General features: G+C 41.2%; 1 protein-coding gene and 1 non-coding gene across 2 annotated transcripts in view; one reads left to right on the forward strand and one right to left on the reverse strand.

Annotated features, from left to right (window-relative positions):
• Positions 1–22,834, forward strand: part of RCOR1 (REST corepressor 1) — a 122,579-nt gene that overhangs the window by 42,352 nt on the left and 57,393 nt on the right. The window lies entirely within an intron of this gene.
• LOC123842819 (small nucleolar RNA SNORA63) lies at positions 10,275–10,405 on the reverse strand. The gene has a single exon (XR_006790476.1). It is a non-coding gene; the product is annotated as a small nucleolar RNA SNORA63 (small nucleolar RNA).

Here is a 22,834-nt window from a genome sequence, read left to right on the forward strand (position 1 = left end):
TGGATGGATACTTGGGTTCCTTCCATGTTTTAGCTATTGTGGATAATCTTCTATATACATACAAGTGTCTCTTTGAGAGTATAAATGTCTCTTCAAGACCCTGCTATTAGTTGTTTTGGGTACATACCCAGAAGTGGAATTGCCCGATCATATGGTAATTTTTTATGGTAATTGTATTTTAAATTTTTGAGGAACTGCATATTGTTTTCCACAGTGTCCTACCATTTTACATTCCAACCAGTAGGGCACAAGGGTTCCACTTTCTCCACATCCTTGCCAGTGCTAACATTATTATTATTATTATTATAGCAGTAGGCTTCCTAATGGGTGTGAGGTAATCAGTCTCGTTGTAGTTTTGTTTTGCATTTCCATAATGATTAGTGATACCAAGTATCTTCTCATGTGCTTCTTGACCATTTGTGAATTTTCTTTAGAGAAACATCCACTCTGTTAGACAAAAGCCACATTTACAAATCTCTTTGTGATAAGTTCTTTGCTTCCTTGGACTCCTTTGTGAGTGTGCTATGGGACAGCCACCTGTAACAGTCTATGAAACTCCATTGTTTGGAGAGGCTCTTTAGAGATCCGTGGAAGGCACAGCTGACACCTTCTTGGATCTTTCTGAGGTTTTAAAAATTTTTCAGTCATAACCTGGATTTGATTTTTCCCCCTATAGCAATTTCTTCTGAGAATTGTTTTGCCTTCAGGGAGGCTGGGAATGAGAAATAGTTTTATTTTTGAACCCAGCAAATCCTGATGCTTTTATTTTTAACAGTTTGTTTTCCCCAGCTCATCTCTCTCTTCTCTCATTTGTCTTAGGCTGTGTGAAGAAGCTAGGCGTCACTTTGAGTGTTCTCCCTGGAAACTTAGATAGATCACTGAGCTTATTAGATGCGTTTCCTGTTTTCTACCACTACATAACAAGGGTACCCCCTTCTCCAATATACAGTAATATTTTTCTTACTTTCCACCAAACCTTTACCGATCGTCTCCTTGTTGAGGCCCTGCGGGCTTTCTCTTGACAGCCTCCTCAAGGCCTTCCAGTAGTCCCAAAGCCAGTACCTTTTGTTTTAGGTTTTTGTTACAGCAACATCTCACTTCCTGGTGCCAAAATCTGTTCTGCCTGTTCTTGCTGCCTAAAATATGACACTCCCCTCCCCCATTATGTGACTTAAAATAATTCATGGTTTCTCTGGGTCAGGAAGTTGAGGGTAGCTTGGCTGGGTGGTTCTGGCTCAGGTCACTTCTGGGGTGGCAGTCAGTTGGTGGAGCTGGAAGAGCAGTGGGCACAGGGCAGGTGAGGCAGTGTGTGGCGGGGGGGCAGGGGTTGTTGTACTTCTCTCTCCAGGTGGTCTCAGAGCCTCTCCATTAGGTCTCTGTGTGTGGATTAGTTTGTGTTCCTGTTTCCGGGCCCTTCAGTTGCTTACATGCACACTCATTGTCCAAAGATATTTGTCTCAAGAGAACCGGCAGGCAGAATGTTTCATCTCTTTATGATTTCGTCTTGGAAGTCATGTCACATCATTTCTGCTATAGTCACAAATTTGCCCAGGTTCAAGGGGGAGAGAACATAGATAGACCTCACCTCTTGAAGGCAAGAGGTCCAGTTGGTTGCACTGTAAGAAGATCATGTGAGATGGGAGATAACGTGGTCAGCTTTAGAAAACACAGTGTACCGTGCCTTTTAGAGAAACAGATCCCGGTCTGAACACCCCACAGGCAAGCCTTGCTACTTAATAAGCTCCATCTGTGCACAGGAACATCAAGCCTGCTTTTTAGCTAATACTTCCCTTCTTAACTATGACTGAGCAGTCAAGGATCATCATACACATGAAGAAAGCTTCTAACAGTCTAACAAAAACAGATAAAAAGGCACTGAAGAAAGAGGCAATGCAAGTTGCAGAAGGAAAGTTCAAACTTCAAAAACAAGAGGCTTAGAGAACTAAAAAGAAGGCATTACATTCATGACACAAAAATAGGATGGGGTAAAATAGGCAACCATTCAGAAAATAAGAAACTCTTGGAAAATAGAATAGCAGGGAAAATTTTCAATAGGAAACTGAGAAAATCTTCCAGAAAGTAGTAGGCAAAGACCAATGAAAAAGAGACTGGACAATGCCTGGGCCTTGATTGGATCCTTGATTGACAAATATCACTTAAGGTGGGAAGAGGAAGTGTGGAAATGTGAATATGGACTGTATATTAAGTGATAATGAATTAATGTTAATTTTTCCAAAGTGTGATAATGGCACTGTGTTTATGTAGCAGAATGTCCTTATTCCTAGAAGATAGATACTGAAGGCATTGAGTGTTATGGTGTCTGCATTCTTCAAATGGTTATGTGTATGTGTGGGGGGAGGGAGAGAGGGCAGGCACAAGAGAGAGAAAATTAAAGCTATTATGGCATAACGTTAATAATGATGAATACAAAACAAAACAGAGTATATCAGAGTTAATGGATCAGTTAGGGAGATCCAAACTCTGAATTACTAGGTGTGGGGGGATGGGTTAGGAGGGAACAGTGATTAAATTAACACTTAAACATTTTCTAGGACTGAAGGTCATAAATCTCCAGAATGAACAGATCTACTGAGTGCCCAGCACAGTGAATAAGAGAAAATATATGCCGTTATATCCCAATGAGATTTCAGAACAGTGAGAAGGGAGAGGACCCCAAAATCTTCCAGAGGCAACAAATCAAGTTATAACAATGGCCTGAGGATCTGCATGACACTGGAATGTAGGTGACAGTGGAATGAATAGTGTCTTCGGATGCTGGGAGTATTTCTTCCAATGTAGGAGTCTTATGTCAAACTGTGTCAAGTGTGGAAACAAAGGCATTTTTTAGACAAGTCTCTCTCTCTCTCTCTTTTTTTTTAAGGGGGGGGTGCTTACCCTCCCCATCACTACATGTGCTGCCTTTTGTGGGACTCTGAGAATAAGGGACAGATGTGATACTTTATTTTTGTTCTCTGAGGTTTGTTTTGTTTTGTTTTTTGAAGTAGGCTCTCTGTCCAATGTGGGGCTTAAACTCATGATCCTGAGATCAGGAGTCACATGGTCTACTGACTGAGCCAGCTCGGTGCCCCAGAGGGTTTTTTTGTTTGTTTGTTTGTTTTTAAATAATAGCTTTATTGAAATATAATTTGCCCATTTGAAGTGTACAGTTAAGTGATTTTAGTATATTTACAGAGTTGTGCATCCATCACTACATCTGTTTTAGAACGTTTTCATCATCCTAAAAGAAACCCCATACCCATTAGCAGTCACTCCCCATTTTCCCCAACACCCAGTCCTAGGCATCCACCAGATCTACTTTCTGTCTCTGGATTTGCCTATTCTGGACATTACATATAACAGGATCATATCATGTGTGATCCTTTGTTACTGGCTTTTACTTAGCATAGTACTTTTTAGGTTCATCCATGTTATAGCATGTATTGGTCCTTCATTCTTTATTGGTGAATAATACTCCATTATATGGATATACCACATTTAGCCACTCATCTGTTGATGGGCATTTGTGTTGTTCCTACTTTTAAAAAAAATTTTTCTAGAACTTATTTTTAAGCAAACTCTACCCACAACGTAGTGCTTGAACTCATTACCCCAAGATCAAAAGTCTCATGCTCTACTGACTGAGCCAGTCAGGCGCCCCTGTTGTTTCTGCTTTTTAATTATTATGAATAAGACTGCTGTGAACATTTGTATACAAATTTTTGTGTGGAAATAAGTGTTTCATTTCTCTTGGAAATACCCAGGAGTAGAATTGCTGAGTCATATGTTAACTTTGTATTTAACCTTTGAGGAACTGCCAAGCTGTTTTCCAAAGTGCCTGCATCATTTTTCATTCCTACAAGCAGTGTAGGGGAGGGTTCCAGTTTCTCCACATCTTTTTTTTTTTTTTAAGAGTTTTATTTATTTATTTGAGAGAGAGAGAATGAGAGAGAGCACATGAGAGGGGGGAGGGTCAGAGGGAGAAGCAGGCTCCCCACTGAGCAGGGAGCCTGATGCAGGACTCGATCCCAGGACCCTGGGATCATGACCTGAGCCAAAGGCAGACGCTTAACCAACTGAGCCACCCAGGCGCCCCTGCTCCATTATTTTTTAATATGTCACTGTGTGTTTCTTACGAATAAGGGTGTTCTCCTTTACAACCACAGTATAACTATCAAAATGAGGAAATTGGAATATTGATGCAGCAATACCTCTAATCCACAAACCCATTTAAATTTCATCATTTGTCCCAGTAATGTTCTCTGAAGGCCCAGAATCCAGTCCTGGATTATGTGTCATATTTAGTTGTCCTGTCTCTTTCGTTTCCTTCCATCTGGAATTGTTCCTTGGTCTTTCCTTGTCTCTTATGACCTTGATATTTTTGAAGAATACAACTAGTTACTTTATAGATGAGAATTGAGTTTGGTGTTTTCTCATGATTAAATTCAAGTTTTGTGTTTTGGGGCAGGGATAGTGCAGAAGAGATACTATGCTCTTAGTGCATCATAGCAGAAGATACACAATACAGGTTTGTCCTGTTATTGGCCATACTAACCTTTATTTCTTGACTTTTAATTGGTGTCTGCCAGGATTCTTCTGCACTGTAGAATTGTTTAAGAAATATTTTTATACTAATTGATTTGTAATAAATATTTTGTGAGGAAATAGTATGTAGCTTCTAATTCTCTGCCACACATTTATTCCTTTATTTATATCCGTGTAGACTTATGATTTTCCATTTTACTCAAAGAATTACAATTCATAACTATTATTATTTTATTTGATGCTCAAATTATTCCAGCTTTGTCCAGTGAAGGCCCCTTCAAGCTGGCTCCTTTGTCCTCTTGACAAGTTTCCACCATTCTTTGAATACTTCTTTGTTTGCTGATGTGTCAAAATATTCCAAGTTCATCTTGTATTTTTCCTGCCTCATGCTGTAGTCAGCTGTTTCTTTAAGGAGGACTGATTGCTTTTGGTGGCGGGAATAGTACTGTAGAAACCAAGACTGGGGCCTTAGATGTGCTCATTGCTGCCAGAGTATCATTGCTTCGAGGCCTCTCAGTGGGCAGAACTAGAAAGGACATTTATGTATATACATACACACCTCTATTACATCTTTCTATACCTATCCATTTGTATATATTAGACACCTGGATTCATACCAGTGCCACCATTTTTGATCGGGCACCATAGAGTTCATTCTGGCCTTCCTCTTTCTTAACTCCCTTCTTTGACACCGAGAGTCCTGCTTTTCATTATCCTCAGTATATTTACCCATTTGCTTATTCTTCCTGAAAGCTTGGCTCGGACATGGGATCCAGGAAAAGGGGAACTCAACAAGGGAGATAAGGTGAAGGGAATTCCCAGGGTGATGGTAATGGGAAATCTTGAGATAGTAGCTCTGCAGGCATCAACCAGCCGTCCAGATCGGCGAGTGAAGACGGCTCTCGAGGGGTATTTTCAAGAAATAAACAACTGAGATTTACACTTCTAGTGGAAGTTTGGAGGGAGGGAGTGAATTAGTGTTGAGGATGCAGAAAACCAAGCAGGCAAAAGAAGACAGTTATTAATTCCAGATTAGGCATACTGTACAAAAATGGACCTGTAATAATAGTATGCAACGTGAATCAGCTGTGGATAGCATTTACATAGTCACAAACAGCTAAAATATTAATTTAATCAAAACATATTAAGCATATTGTGGAATGACTGGAGAAAGGGAGAGGTGGTTTGTATAAGAAAGCCAAATCCTCCTCTTCTATATAAGGTAGTGAATAGATATTATTGAAACTGGGGAGGAAATCAATAGCAGTATAAACATGTTGTTTAGAAATAGTAGAAACAGCTAAGAGAGTTGAAAATGATTTCACTCTGTAGAGTGAGGAGAGAGAGAACCGTAACACCAAGCTTCAGGGAATAAGCTGAGAACAAACTAGGCATGGGCCTTAGGAAGGAAGCGGCTGGTGTGGCATCACTTGTGGGTATTATGCAGTTTGGCCACTAGTACTTTTGAACACTCTTCTCTTTGGTGGGGGATTTCCTGCTTTATTAATCCTAAAGTGGGAGCTGTTATGCTTTCCTTCCCACCCTTCTTTGTAGTTAGCCATATAGACATGTAACTTTTGCTCCCTGAATCCCAAGGCAAGCCCGAGAGTGGGAAGCAGGTGGTGTAAAGTAGGCCCAGCATCAGTAGGCTGAAGGGCATCCAGCTTTTAGGGGCAGCAGGTTCTAATGGTAGTGCCCACTGTCCAGGGCCCTTGTTGTGCAGCAGCTTGAGCAGTGCCCACCAGAGCAGCACTGTGGGATCATTCCGGGGTCGGCCTGTGATCAGGCCACTAAGCCTGATTCTCCTACCTTCCTAGACGTTTTGGGAGCCTCTTAGTTATTTCTAGTAGCAGAGTGGGTTCCGTTTAGAGTAAAAAATCTGATTGATGAAGAAATTGGCACTAAGAGTCTCTAAGGAAATAGATTGGTTGTCTAGCCTGGTTGTATATGAAGGCAGTGAAGAGAGAAAGGAGAGAGAGCTTGAAGAATCAAAGTAATCAGCAGTGTTTAATGACTAAGATTAGTCTATTATTCAGTCATTGTATTAAGTTTCAGGGAGAAGTGAGTGAAAAAACACAAATTTTACAAACCTCACCATACCCACTCATAACAAACAAAACAAAACAGGATTTCCTGGGATCGCGGGAAAGGGAGGTCAGACTTCAAAACATAGTGGACAGGATTATGCCCTTTCATTTGTTTATCAAATGGACTCTAGAGGTCAAGTCCAGTCCTCTAATTTTACTTATGGGGAAACTGAGTCTTGGGTACTTTTTTGAAATTTCTACATTTCTGCAAGCGATTGGTTATTCTGTGGTTGTTGTATAAGAAGGAATAGTCCTGGGGTGACTGGGCTCCATTTGTTCTCATTGGAATTGTGGGTTCCTTACAGCCAGGTTAGGAATGAGTTTCCTGAAATGTTTTAAAAGTATAGGACTCATTTCAGAATTGTCAGTCCTAGTCATCAAATGTTGGATAGTTTCCCCTTGTACCGAATAGTTTAGTTTTCTTCTCAATAGCAGTTGCTGTATTAGGCATTGAGACTCGGACTCATAATAGAATCCAGATATCTTAATGAGAATGTTCTCATTTTTAAAGTTAACTCCTAACTTACTAGCAGCTGATGGAATTGTCATTGTTTCACAATAAATTGCTGACTATGGTTGGCTAGAATAATTTGACAGTAAATTTTGTATATTGACAGTAATGAGGGGAGACTGAAGTAGAAATGGTTGATAAGAGTAAGTATACTTGTGGGCGCCTGGGTGGCTCAGATGGTTAAGCGTCTGCCTTCGGCTCAGGTCATGATCCCAGGGTCCTGGGATCGAGTCCCACATCGGGCTCCCGGCTCAGCGGGGAGCCTGCTTCTCCCTCTGACCCTTGCCCCTCTCATGCTGTTTCTCTCTCGCTCTCTAAAAAATAAATAAAATCTTAAAAAAAAAAAAGAGTAAGTATACTTGTGAAATAAATGGGCTCCCTAATGATTTAGATAGCTACACACATCTGATTTCTTATGGCTGAGTGTTGCCTGAGTTGACTATGAGTAGATCTTTTAAATAAAAGGAAACTTAGACTGGAGATCTTTATGCTGAGTTGGCTGGAATAAGTAGGAATTGCTAGATCTGCTTTAGATGAGAGCATTGTAACCAGGTCTCTTAAAAACATCCTTGTGATTGAATCTATTTTCACATCCGGATCGATTATTTTAAGCTCCCAATATGTAGCAGGACCTTTGCTACTTGTTTTAAAATGCTATCTTATTTCATCTCTGTGGGGAAAGTCTTATGTCCTCCATTTTTATGGACAAGAAAACTGAGGGGTGGAGAGAGAGAGAACTCTCCTTTGATCTAGGCAGAGCTGGGACCTTGTTCGGTGACACTTGACTGTTAACACTGATCCTGATAAATGTTAGACTGGACTGATCCCGATAAATGTTAGCTGCATTAAAGAATGGCCGACAGGGAATACCTTGAGCCTCCTGTATCCATTTACCTGGAAGGAGGAATGCTGAGAAGTGAGTTACAGGCTCCTTCTCCCCTACTCTGCCTTCTTTGGGAGCATTCACATTTCTCAGACCTTTGCCTGAGTGTTTTGTGTGATTGCATTATGTCCGTTTCTTCCACACGTAAGCTTGCCTCTCTGTTCCTCTGAACAGTTCCTCAAGTGTCGTACCATTCCTCCACATCTGTATTTAAATATTTTGTGTTTAAGTATGTTGTGTCTTTTCATTGAGACCCTAATTTGGGTGAAAATTCTCCAAACCGCATTTCTTGCTAGTATATTCTGTTTGTATTACCTAGAACCAGCTTCCCAGATGAGACTTTTTTGATAGATACATAGCAACCACCTACTTTTTAACATTTTGTCTTCCAGTTGACAAAAATATTATTTATTTTTAAAGATTTTATTTGAGAGAGAGAGGGTGTGCATGTGCGCGCATGGGAGGAGTAGAGGAAGAGGGAGAATGTCAAGCAGACTCCCCGCTGAGCGTGGAGCTGGACACAGGGCTCGATCTAACAACCCTGAGATCATGACCTGAGCCGGAACCAAGAGTTGAACGCTTAACCGACTGCACCACCCAGGCGCCCCAGACAAAAATATTGTTATTGGTAAATAATGAATGTACTTAGAATGCATAACTGTGCACATAAAATTGGAAGGGTGTATGCACGATTTCAGAGAAGTATGGAAAAAAGCTATTAGAAAATAACTTGAATTTTATAGTGTTATTCCTTAATTCTCAGAAGACTCATTTTACATGTTTGTAACCATCATGTACAATATGGATTCCATTTTGAGTTGGGCACTTGGGTAAAGAGTGAGTAAAGACGAGATTTAGTTCTCACTGGAGCTAGTCATTCAGTCATTGAGTAATGCCTTATGATGGCTCTGGGGTGCTGACAGCAGACCCCTCTCTGTGATGTGGGAGGCCTAGAGAGAAGGGTGTTTTGGAACCACAGTGTTCCCTGGCAGAGGAAGGCGATCAGAACTGATCTGATCTGTGTAATTTATAATTGTTGGTCTTGGTCACACCTCTTTGCCTGTGGTTGACTTAAAAAAAATTTTTTTTTTAATCGGATATTTGAATAGGTAATACAGATATGTGGTACAGAATTAAAAGATGCAAAAGGGTATGTACCATAAAAAGGAGACTTCTCCTGCATTCTTAGCCTTCCATTTTCCCCTCCCTGGAGACAACCATTTTTACTAGTTTCTTCTGTATGAGTTGACACTGGCTTCCAAAGGAGTATCTTTGCTGTTGCACTTTAGAATGGCAGGAAGCTGAATGACTCACATTCAGACATTTTTTTCCTTTCATCAAGCTCATTGGTATTCCTTCCTCTCAGTACCTTTCCTGTGGCAAGTTTTGTAATTGGCTTTTTTCTTTTTATCATGACATTTTCCTGTGTTTTTATGATTTTCCACTTTTTTTTTTTAAGAACTGGCTTTGGTATCTATTTCAGAAAATTGCGATGATTACAAGCTAAGGCTTGTGAAAGTTCCTGGCACATAATAGTTGATCAATAGATATTTCCTTTTGTTTTGTACCGTCTTTCCCTCCCACTGGTGGTGTGTGTAAAAAAAAAAAAAGCAAGATGAGGGGCGCCTGGGTGGCTAAGTTGGTTAAGTGTCTGCCTTCAGCTCAGGTCATGATCCCAGAGTCCCGGGATAGAGCCCCACATCGGGCGCCCTGCTCAGCGGGCAGTCTGCTTCTCCCTCCCTCTGCTCCTCCCGCTGCTCGTGTTCTCTCTCCCTCTCTCTCGCTCACTCTCTCTCAAATAATGAAATAAAAAATCTTTAAAAAAAAAAAAAGATGAAAAAATATTTGTGAACCAGTCCGTGCAGTGGATTCCAAAATTAAGGTTAAGCTTGTGTGAATTGTTTCTTGAACTCATTCATTTTGAGTGGAAACAAATTATTTTCATTCTTTGAATTCACTTTACTCAGATTATTTAAAAAGAAATTCCTCAAGCCTAGTTCTTCCCTTATATAATTTCTTATTTTTTATTTTTTTTAAAAGATTTTATTTATTTATTTGACAGAGAGAGACACAGCGAGAGAGGGAATACAAGCAGGGGGAGTGGGAGAGGGAGAAGTAGACTTCCCGCTGAGCAGGGAGCCCGATGTGGGGCTCGATCCCAGGACCCTGGGATCATGACCTGAGCCGAAGGCAGACGCTTAATGACTGAGCCACCCAGGCGCCCCTCAAGTCAGTGTTTTACTTGGTAAACATGTCTGAGACCATGCATCCCTGGCTGCTAAGCACCATGGCAGACAGGGCTAGAAAGGTAACAGCTTTATTTTGAGCAGGGGGCAAAGACAAGGCAGCACTTTACAGCTACATTGTAACTAGATCCTGCATCCCTTATATAATTTCTTTACATTGACTGTAACCCAAACACATACGGGCTAGAGACTTGTGAACAAGATTTTTGAAGATATCTTTGCAAAATGTTCCTCATCACAGTGATGAATGCTGTTGTGTGCCTAGTGTTTGGATTTAGGTTTTCCCACTGGTATTGTTCTTACTGTGGGTCCTCTTAGGTGACTTCATGTCCTCAGGTTAATTAATTAATTAATTAAAAGATTTTATTTATTCATTTGAGAGAGAATGAGATAGAGAGAGCATGAGAGGGGGAGGGTCAGAGGGAGAAGCAGACTCCCTGCTGAGCAGGGAGCCCGATGCGGGACTCGATCCCGGGACTCCAGGATCATGACCTGAGCCGAAGGCAGTCGCCCAACCAACTGAGCCACCCAGGCGCCCCTATTTATTTATTTTTAAAGATTTTACTTTATTTCATTTTTGAGAGAGAGAGTGCACACGAGCGGGGGTGGGGCATGGGCAGAAGCCAACTTCCTGATGAGCAGGGAGCCTGATGTGGGACTCGACCCCGGGACCCTGGGATCATGACTTGACCCAAAGGCAGACGCTTAACCGACTGAGCCACCCAGGTGCCCAGTGTCCTCAGGTTTAAAACATACAGCCATACTGGCTTCTTTTTTTTTTTTTTTTTTTATTCTTATGTTAATCCCCATACATTACAACATTAGTTTTAAATGAAGTGTTCCATGATTCATTGTTTGTGCATAACACCCAGTGCTCCATGCAGAACGTGCCCTCCTCAATACCCACCACCAGGCTAACCCGTCCTCCCACCCCCCTCCCCGCTAGAACCCTGCCTGCCCTTCAGAGTCCATCATCTCTCATGGTTCGTCTACCCCTCCGATTTCCCCTGCTTCATTCTTCCCCTCCCGCTACCTTCTTCTTCTTCTTCTTTTTTTTTTTCTTAACATATATTGCATTATTTGTTTCAGAGGTACAGATCTGAGATTCAACAGTCTTGCACAATTCACAGCGCTTATCAGAGCACATACCCTCCCCAGTGTCTATCGCCCAGTCCCCCCATCCCTCCACCCCACCCCCCACTCCAACAACACTCAGTTTGTTTCCTGCGATTAAGAATTCCTCATATCAGTGAGATCATATGATACATGTCCTTCTCTTTTTGACTTATTTCACTCAACATAATACCCTCCAGTTCCATCCACGTCGTTGCAAATGGCAAGATCTCATTCCTTTTGATGGCTGCATAATATTCCATTGTATATATATACCACATCTTCTTTATCCATTCATCTGTTGATGGACATCTTGGCTCTTTCCACAGTTTGGCTATTGTGGACATTGCTGCTATAAACATCGGGGTGCACGTACCCCTTCGGATCCCTACTTTTGTATCTTTGGGGTAAATACCCAGTAGTGCAATTGCTGGATCATATGGTAGCTCTATTTTCAACTTTTTGAGGAACCTCCATACAGTTTTCCAGAGTGGCTGCACCAGTTTGCATTCCCACCAACAGTGTAGGAGGGTTCCCCTTTCTCCGCATCCCCGCCAACATCTGTCATTTCCTGTCTTGTTAATTTTAGCCATTCTGACTGGTGTGAGGTGGTATCTCATTGAGGTTTTGATTTGGATTTCCCTGATGCCGAGCGATATTGAGCACTTTTTCATGCGTCTGTTGGCCATTTGGATGTCTTCTTTGGAAAAATGTCTGTTCATGTCTTCTGCCCATTTCTTGATTGGATTCTTTGTTCTTTGGGTGTTGAGTTTGATGAGTTCTTTATAGATTTTGGATACTAGCCCTTTATCTGATATGTCATTTGCAAATATCTTCTCCCATTCTGTCGGTTGTCTTTTGGTTTTGTTAACTGTTTCCTTTGCTTTGCAAAAGCTTTTTATCTTGATGAAGTCCCAATAGTTCATTTTTGCCCTTGCTTCCCTTGCCTTTGGCGATGTTTCTAGGAAGAACTTGCTTCGGCTGAGGTCAAAGAGGTTGCTGCCTGTGTTCTCCTTTAGGATTTTGATGGACTCCCGTCTCACATTGAGGTCTTTCAACCATTTGGAGTCTATTTTTGTGTGTGGTGTAAGGAAATGGTCCAGTTTCATTCTTCTGCATGTGGCTATCCAATTTTCCCAACACCATTTGTTGAAGAGACTGTCTTTGTTCCATTGGACATTCTTTCCTGCTTTGTCGAAGATGAGTTGACCATAGAGTTGAGGGTCCATTTCTGGGCTCTCTATTCTGTTCCATTGATCTATGTGTCTATTTTTGTGCCAGTACCATGCTGTCTTAATGATAACAGCTTTGTAATAGAGCTTGAAGTCCGGAATTGTGATGCCACCGGCTTTGCTTTTCTTTTTCAATATTCCTCTGGCTATGCAGGGTCTTTTCTGGTTCCATACAAATTTTAAGATGATTTGTTCCATTTCTTTGAAAAAAGTGGATGGTATTTTGATGGGGATTGCATTGAATATGTAGATTGCTCTAGGTAGCATTGACATCTTCACAATATTTGTTCTTCCAATCCATGAGCATGGAACGTTTTTCCATTTCTTTGTGTCTTCCTCAATTTCTTTCATGAGTATTTTATAGTTTTCTGAGTACAGATCCTTTGTCTCTTTGGTTAGATTTATTCCTAGGTATCTTATGGTTTTGGGTGCAATTGTAAATGGAATCGACTCCTTAATTTCTCTTTCTTCTGTCTTGTTGTTGGTGTATAGGAATGCCACTGACTTCTGTGCATTGATTTTATATCCTGCCACTTTACTGAATTCCTGTATGAGTTCTAGCAGTTTTGGGGTGGAGTCTTTTGGGTTTTCCACATAAAGTATCATATCATCTGCAAAGAGTGAGAGTTTGACTTCTTCTTTGCCAATTTGGATGCCTTTGATTTCTTTTTGTTGTCTGATTGCTGTGGCTAGGACTTCCAATACTATGTTGAATAGCAGTGGTGATAGTGGACATCCCTGCCGCGTTCCTGACCTTAGGGGGAAAGCTCTCAGTTTTTCCCCATTGAGAATAATATTTGCTGTAGGTTTTTCATAGATGGCTTTTATGATATTGAGGTATGTACCCTCTATCCCTATGCTCTGAAGAGTTTTGATCAAGAAAGGATGCTGTACTTTGTCAAAAGCTTTTTCTGCATCTATTGAGAGGATCATATGATTCTTGTTCTTTCTTTTGTTAATGTACTGTATCACATTGATTGATTTGCGGATGTTGAACCAACCTTGCAGCCCAGGGATAAATCCCACTTGGTCAGGGTGAATAATCCTTTTAATGTACTGTTGGATCCTATTGGCTAGGATTTTGGTGAGAATTTTTGCATCCATGTTCATCAAGGATATTGGTCTGTAATTCTCCTTTTTGATGGGGTCTTTGTCTGGTTTTGGGATCAAGGTAATGCTGGCCTCATAAAATGAGTTTGGAAGTTTTCCTTCCGTTTCTATTTTTTGGAACAGTTTCAGAAGAATAGGTATTAATTCTTCTTGAAATGTTTGGTAGAATTCTCCTGGGAAGCCATCTGGCCCTGGGCTTTTGTTTTTTGGGAGATTTTTGATGACTGCTTCAATTTCCTTAGTGGTTATAGGTCTGTTCAGGTTTTCTATTTCATCCTGGTTCAGTTTTGGTAGTTGATACATCTCTAGGAATGCATCCATCTCTTCCAGGTTATCTAATTTGCTGGCATAGAGTTGCTCATAATATGTTCTTATAATTGTTTGTATTTCTTTGGTGTTGGTTGTGATCTCTCCTCTTTCATTCATGATTTTGTTGATTTGGGTCATTTCTCTTCTCTTTTTGATAAGTCTGGCCAGGGGTTTATCAATCTTGTTAATTCTTTCAAAGAACCAGCTCCTAGTTTCGTTGATCTGTTCTACTGTTCTTTTAGTTTCTATTTCATTGATTTCTGCTCTGATCTTTATGATTTCTCTTCTCCTGCTGGGTTTAGGCTTTACTTGCTGTTCTTTCTCCAACTCCTTTAGGTGTAGGGTTAGGTTGTGTACTTGAGACCTTTCTTGTTTCTTGAGAAAGGCTTGTATTGCTATATACTTTCCTCTTAGGACTGCCTTTGCTGCATCCCAAAGATTTTGAACAGTTGTGTTTTCATTTTCATTGGTTTCCATGTATTTTTTTAATTCTTCTTTAATTTCCTGGTTGACCCATTCATTCTTCAGTAGGATGCTCTTTAGCCTCCATGTATTTGAGTTCTTTCCGACTTTCCTCTTGTGATTGAGTTCTAGTTTCAAAGCATTGTGGTCTGAAAATAGGCAGGGAATGATCCCAATCTTTTGGTACCGGTTGAGACCTGATTTATGACCTAGGATGTGATCTATTCTGGAGAATGTTCCATGGGCACTAGAGAAGAATGTGTATTCCGTTGCTTTGGGGTGGAATGTTCTGAATATGTCTGTGAAGTCCATTTGGTCCAGTGTGTCATTTAAAGTCTTTATTTCCTTGTTGATCTTTTGCTTAGACGATCTGTCCATTTCAGTGAGGGGGATGTTAAAGTCCCCCACTATTATTGTATTGTTGTCAATGTGTTTCTTTGCTTTTGTTATTAATTGCCTTATATAATTGGCTGCTCCCATGTTAGGGGCATAGATATTTACAATTGTTAGATCTTCTTGTTGGATAGATCCTTTAAGTATGATATAGTGTCCTTCCTCATCTCTTATTACAGTCTTTGGCTTAAAATCTAATTTGTCTGATATAAGGATTGCCACCCCAGCTTTCTTTTGGTGTCCATTAGCATGGTAAATGGTTTTCCACCCCCTCACTTTCAACCTGGGGGTGTCTTTGGGTCTAAAATGAGTCTCTTGCAGACAGCATATCGATGGATCTTGTTTTTTAATCCAGTCTGTTAGCCTGTGTCTTTTGATTGGGGCATTTAGCCCATTTACATTCAAGGTAACTATTGAAAGATAGGAATTTAGTGCCATTGTATTGCCTGTAAGGTGACTGTTACTGTATATTGTCTGTGTTCCTTTCTGGTCTATGTTGCTTTTAGGGTCTCTCTTTGCTTAGAGGACCCCTTTCAAGATTTCCTGTAGGGCTGGTTTTGTGTTTGCAAATTCCTTTAGTTTTTGTTTGTCCTGGAAGCTTTTTATCTCTCCTTCAATTTTCAATGACAGCCTAGCTGGATAGAGTATTCTTGGCTGCATATTTTTCTCATTAAGTGCTCTGAATATATCCTGCCAGTCCTTTCTGGCCTGCCAGGTCTCTGTGGATAGGTCTGTTGCCAATCTAATGTTTCTACCATTGTAGGTTACATATCTCTTCTCCCGAGCTGCTTTCAGGATTTTCTCTTTGTCTCTGAGACTCGTAAGTTTTACTATTAGATGTCGGGGTGTTGACCTGTTTTTATTGATTTTGAGAGGGGTTCTCTGTGCTTCCTGGATTTTCATGCCTGTTTCTTTCCCCAAATTAGGGAAGTTCTCTGCTATAATTTGCTCCATTATACCTTCTGGCCCTCTCTCTCTTTCTTCTTCTTCTGGGATCCCAATTATTCTAATGTTGTTTCGTCTTATGGTATCGCTTATCTCTCGAATTCTGCCCTCATGATCCAGTAGTTGTTTATCTCTCTTTTTCTCAGCTTCTTTATTTTCCATCATTTCATCTTCTATATGACTGATTCTCTCTTCTGCCTCATTTATTCTAGCAGTTAGCGCCCCCATTTTTGATTGCACCTCATTAATAGCCTTTTTGATTTCTACTTGGTTGGATTTTAGCTCTTTTACTTCTCCAGAAAGAGTTTCTCTAATAACTTCCATATTTTTTTCAAGCCCAGCTAGTATCTTTAAAGTGATGATTCTGAACTCTAGATCTGACATCGTACTAATGTCCGTATTCAGTAGGTCCCTGGCAGTCGGTACTACCTCTTGTTCTTTTTGTTGAGGTGATTTTTTCCGTCTTGTCATCTTGTGCAGAGGAGAATAGATTAATGAGAGAACAAAATGCTAGCAGAGTAACCACGTCCCCAGAAAATATACTCTAAACAAATCAGAAAAGACCTGAAGCAGTGGGATAAGAAGGGGAAAGAGAGAAAAAAGAAAAAGAAAAAAAAAAAAGAAAAAGATAAAGATAAAAACAAAAACAAACAAAACAAAACAACAACAACAAAAGAAAAACCAGAATGTGATCAAATATGATCTATATGGTATATAGATCAGTGCCACACACTAGATTTGGGGTGTATTTTGGTCTTTTAGAAGAAAGTGTCTCCCAAAATTTTAAAGAAAGAAAAACTTATATATGTACAAAAATAAGGGTTGATATGATGAAGGGATGGAAAATGACTGTAAAAATGGAAATTATAAAAAATTTTATAAAAGGAATTGATAAGAAGTTGTTTGAAAAAAGAAAGAAGAGGATTTAAAAAAAAAAGAAAAAGAAAAAAAAAAGGGAGAGGATGTGATCAGGCAGGGGAATAGAAAACACCATATACTAGAGATTTAGGGTATATTTTAATCTGTTAGAAGAAACTATCTCAAAATTTTAAAGAGAGAACAACTTATATATATATGCCAAAAATAGGGGTAACTACTATGAAAGGATAGAATATGACTCTAAAAATGAAAAATAAAAAAAATTTTTTTTTTAAAAAGGGATTGATAAGATGTTGGTTGAAAAAGGGAAAAAGAAAAATTCAAAAAGAAATAAAAAGACAAAAAGACAGTTAAAAAAAAATTAACTTTAAAAGACTAAAGAATCATGGTAAAAAAGCTGTGAATTCTATGTGCAGTAGTCCCCTAGCGCTGGAGTTCTGCCGTTCTCATTGATCGGTAAACTTGGGCTTGGCCGGCTGTTCTCGCTGATCTTCTGGGGAGGGGCCTGTTGCCGTGGTTTCCAAATGCCTTTGCCGGAGGCGGAATCGCCCCGCCCTTGCCCCCTCCCGGCTAAGTCATCTGCTCGGGTTTGCTCTCCGGGGCTTTTGTTCCCTGCGAGCTTTCCGTACAGCTTTGGAGGCGGAGAGTGAAGATGGCGGCCTCCCAATCTCCGCCCGGAGGAGCCGAGAACTCGGGGCCCCGCTCCTCAGTGAGCCCCAGAGAAAAGCCGTCAGTCACTCCCGTGTCCCCGCTCTCCGGCCGCACTCCGTGCTCGCCCGGCCTGTGACCGCGTTTCTCTCTCTGGCACCCGACCCCGGGTGGAGTCTCCAAACCCAGCAGATCCCTGCGGTGCGCTCCCGCGCGGCTCCTCCAGGGAAGGAAGGGGAGTCTCCCCAGATCTGCCGCTTGTTGGGTCCCTGCTGGAGGAGCAGGGGCCCGACTGGGCCGCGGATCAGGGTTTATGGCCACCCCGAGCTGAGAGCCCGCGCCTGGGCTCCGCCTCTGCAGCCGGCTTCCCTGCTCTATTTCCTGGGAGCTCGGCCACACTCAGGCACCCCCGGTCTTTCTGTGACCCCGAGGGTCCTGACACCACACTGTCCCGGAGGGTTCCACCCCCCGCTTAGCCACCAGAGTGACGTCCCTCGGCGGAGCAGACTTTTAAAAGTTCCGATTTTGTGCTCCGCGGCTCTATCACTTGCCAGAAGCGGCCGATGGAGGCCCCTCCCCCGCCGTCTATCCTCCCGAATATCGCCTCGGATTCACTTCTCCGCACGTCCTACGTTCCAGAAAGTAGACGCTTTTCTGATGAGAGAGTTGTTGCTCTTCTTTTCTTCGATCTCCTGTTGAGTTTGTAGGTGTTCAGAATGGTTTGATCCCTATCCAGCTGAATTCCTGAGAGGAGATGAAATCCAGGTCTCCTACTCCTCTGCCATCTTGCTCCACCCCCCATACTGGCTTCTTGGTAGATGTGTTAAAACCTAAGTATTTTCAGGGTGCCTGGGTGGCTCAGTTGGTTGAGTGTCCAACTCTTGATTTCGGCTCAGGTTGTGATCTCAGGGTCCTGGGATTGAGGCCCCCCCCCCCCCCCCCCCCCCCCGCCCCGGCAGATGCCGGTTCACTCTCTCTCTTGCTTTTACTCTCTCTAAAATAAATAAATCTTTTTTTTTTTTTTTTTTTAAACCACAAGTATTTTTGGGTGCGTGGCTGGCTCAGTCAGAGGAGCATGCAACTCTCGATGTCAGGGTTGTGAGTTCAAGCCCTACGTCGGGGGTAGAGATGACATACATACGTACATATATACACACACAATCAGCCAACCAACCCACCAGGTATTTTCATCCTAATCCTAGACTGATTCTTTCCACATGGAGCTAATTTTATATTAACCTTTCTAGTGAAGTTGTTTTCAATCCAGAGTAAGATTGATATAGCACAGAGGTGTTCTGAGGATTAATTAATTAATGGCTTTTGAAGATACAGAGAACTTCATAATTGGTGTGTAATTAGAATGTCAGCACACTGGAAAACTACCTGGAGTATAAAACACAACTTTCAGTCTTATCCATCCTTTTAGGTATTTAGAAATTTTATTTATCTAATGCAATTTTATTTTATTTTTTTAAATTTATTTATTAGAGAGAGCACACATGTGAGCGGGGGTAGGGGGAATGTGAAGGCAGAGAGAAAATCCTCAAGCAGAATCCCTATTGATCGAGGAGCCCCACACGGGACTTGATCTTATCACCCTGAGATCATAACCTGAGTGGAAATCAAAACTTGGATGCTTAACTCACTGAGCCACCCAGGTGCCCCTGAATGATCTTTCTTTTTAAAAATGAGCTACAGGGTCACTTGGGTGGCTCAGTGGGTTAAGTGTCTGACCTTGGTTCAGGTCATGATCTCGGGATCCTGGGATCGAGCCCCAAGTCGGGCACTGCATTCATTGGGGAGTTTGCTTATGTTTATGGCTCTAATTCTGGGAGTTTTTAGAGTGTTACTTTCTCAGCAAGGGAGTGGCTACCAGTCCCTTCACGTTTCCTGACTATGGTAGGTTATCTGACCCTTCACCCAATTTCCCCAAATGTTAACATCTTTTTTTTTTTTTTTTTTAAAGATTTTATTTATTTACTTGTGAGAGAGAATGACAGACAGAGAGCACGAGAGGGAGGAGGGTCAGAGGGAGAAGCAGACTCCCTGCCGAGCAGGGAGCCCGATGCGGGACTCGATCCCGGGACTCCAGGATCATGACCTGAGCCGAAGGCAGTCGCTTAACCGACTGAGCCACCCAGGCGCCCCCAAATGTTAACATCTTACATTACCATTACATTACATTATGAAAATTAAGAAGCCAGCATTGGTACATTACTATTACTAACCAAGCTCCAGCCTTTATTCACATTTTGCTTTTTCTGCTCTGGAATCCAATCCAAGGTACCGCATTGCATTTAATTGTCCTGCCTTCCCAGTCTCTGCTGGTCTGTGACAGTTTCTCAGTCTTAACTTGTTATTCAGTCTTAACTTGTTATTCATGATCTTGAGAGTTTTGAGGCATTCTAGTCAGGTTTAGGTGTTGTGTAGAATATCCCTCAATTTATCTGACCTTTTTTCTTTTTTTTAAAGATTTTATTTATTTATTTGACAGAGAGACACAGCGAGAGCAGGAACACAAGCAGGGAGAGTGGGAGAGAGAGAAGCAGGCTTCCCACGGAGCAGGGAGCCCGATGCGGGGCTCGATCCCAGGACCCTGGGATCATGACCTGAGCCGAAGGCAGACACTTAACCACTGAGCCACCCAGGCACCCCAGCAAACTCCATCTGTGATATTCTTTGTAGCTTTAATATTCTGAGTCAGTTTCTGAGCTTGCATGAATTTTGGAGACATTCTTGCAAAGTAATGTGAAGTACTATCACATGGACAGTAGAGGGGAAATATTTCTTGCTGCCGTTTATGGAATAGATTTGGATTTGGAAGCAAGGAGAAGAATCTCAAAGTTTGGTAAGGATGTTACTACAACCTGAACAAGGAACTTAGGGCCTAGACCAATGTTTGGAAATGTAGGAGAAGATAGCCATAGCCAAGAAGCATGAGGGAAGTAATGTTCAGTTATTTTTAGGTTTGTTGTTTTGTTTTGTTTTTGCTTGTTTTACTCCCAGCAGTTGGCTTTAATAATAAGAGTAATCAATTATTTGGTAAGTAGAGTACTCGAGGTGAGCCAAGGCATTTAGCCAAGATCCTTACATGTATTGTCTCATTTAATTCTTTGACTGTGAGGTGGAGATTCTTTTTAACTGCCTTTTCCATATAAGAAGATAAAGGCTTCCTTCTAAGAAACTTCCAGTGTCTTAAACTTTCTAAGTGCAGAACTGGAACTCTAACCTGTGATTGTTTTCTTTTTCTTTTTTTTTTTTTTTCCTAAGATTTTATTTATTTATTTGAGAGAGAGAGAATGAGAGAGCACATGAGAGGGGGGAGGGTCAGAGAGAGAAGCAGACTCCCTGCTGAGCAGGGAGCCCGTTGCGGGACTCGATCCAGGGACTCCAGGATCATGACCTGAGCTGAAGGCAGTCGCTTAACCAGCTGAGCCACCCAAGCGCCCCCTGTGATTGTTTTCTAACCCATGGTGGTTTGAGCTCTGAGCTCCTCTGTTTAACCAATTCCTCTTAGTAGGTTCTGTGTAGATATGAGCCAAAGTTAGTACAGTTTATGTGCTCTGCTGAATGTGAACATTTTGCTGCTTTTTAATAAAATAGCTCTAAGAATTTGATGTATAAGGTAAGTGATATTTGTTGTGATTTGTAAGTGATTTTCTTAACATACGGAAATTTGAAGATACTTTTGCATAGGTTTTTTGGGCAAAAATTAAGTTTCTTTTCATACCTTGTGTAATAAAATTAACTTTTCAGTCTGTTCTAAATTAAGGGGAAAAGAGATGTACCTTTTCTGTGACTGCTAATAAATTGACAGCATCTGGGTTTCTGCCATTGTTAAAGTGTTTTTTTTTTTTTTTAAGATTTTATTTATTTATTTGAGAGAGAGAGAATGAGAGACAGAGAGCATGAGAGGGAGGAGGGTCAGAGGGAGAAGCAGACTCCCTGCCGAGCAGGGAGCCCGATGCGGGACTCGATCTTGGGACTCCAGGATCATGACCTGAGCCGAAGGCAGTCGCTTAACCAACTGAGCCACCCAGGCGCCCCTGTTAAAGTGTTATTACCAGATTAGTATGCTATGAAGAAATTGTACGACGGTTTTCATCTTCAAGTATAATATTAAGGATAGAAGTTTCAGGATGCTTGGGTTGCTCGATTGGTTAAACGTCTGCCTTTCTGCTCAGGTCATGATCCCAGGGTCCTGGGATCGAGCCCCACAATGGGCTGCCTGCTTGGCACGGAGCCTGCTTCTCCCTCTCCCTCTGCCTGCCGCTCCCCGTGCTTGTGCTGTCTCTCTCTTTCTCTGTCAAATAAATAAATAAAATCTTTAAAAAAAAAAAGGATAAAGTTTCCTTAATATGGTTTGACTTGCATAAATTACAATCTTAAGTTGGCTCAGCTTTGTTTTTAAAAGAGAACCACCAGTAATATTGTATATTGTGATATTGCTGAGTTCTGGGGTTATAATGTTTATTTTTATCTAAGTGTTATTGTTTGAATTAGAATAGTAATAGTTGTAGCTTCAGACTACATATACAATATAGATCATTGGTCACAAGAATGAGATGGTATCCCCCAAAAAAGTCCATTATATCATTATATGTCAAAAAGGAAGGAATTCCCTACTTCCTGTTGAAAAACACAGCAAAAAGTCTTATTTTTAATTTGGTTCTGTGCTTTCTGGAGCCCAGCTTGTTTGAACACTACTCTTGGGTCTGATTAGGTTAGTGTCAGTATATTCAGAAATTATGCCTACTGTACATTTGTCATGCTTCTAACAGGGCATTTTAGACTGTGTGGGACCAGAAATGCTCGACAGTTTTTTAGAGGGATATGGCACCGTAAGGAAAGACTGTGGAGGCTGGAATCTAATAAAATTCTCACAAATCTGGATTAATTGTAGAAAAGTCAGTAATAAGTAAGTTAAAAAATATCTGACCCATAGTGCTATTTTTTATTGCACCAAAAGATTGGATATTCATTCCTTCTTTCATTAAACTACATCAGTAGCTTTATACTCTCAGCATCTCCTAACCTCTTAAGGTTAAAGAGAGAAGAAAATAGTGTTTTTCCTAAGAAAAATTTAGTCAACAGTGTAATTTGTATTTGTTAAGTATTAAGCTTTGGGACAAGCACTGGTAGAGAGCAGCTCCGTGGACAGTAGCTCCTCTCCTTAGGGGTGAGCACAGGTGTTGCTGGAGCCCGGGGAGGCCCCTCTGACTTACCTAGTTCTGTTTATAGAAACATGGTTTCAGTTGGACATGAGTTGTATGGGATGATTCTGTAAGGTGCTTCTTCATAGTCTGCTGTTTTACTTTACTGTTTCCCCAAGTTAAGTGCACTTCTACAACTTTTAATGTGTGCGTAGTTTCCACTGTATTGTTGTACGAAACTTTAAGTCTCTGTTGTTGGACATTTGAGCTGTTGCCAATTTATTTATTTATTTTTTTAAGATTTTATTTGTCAGAGAGAAG

Source organism: Mirounga angustirostris, unplaced genomic scaffold, assembly GCF_029215605.1.
Source record: "Mirounga angustirostris isolate CCGP_5_RB_7025 unplaced genomic scaffold, mMirAng1.0.hap1 SCAF_9, whole genome shotgun sequence".
NCBI lineage: Eukaryota > Metazoa > Chordata > Mammalia > Carnivora > Phocidae > Mirounga > Mirounga angustirostris.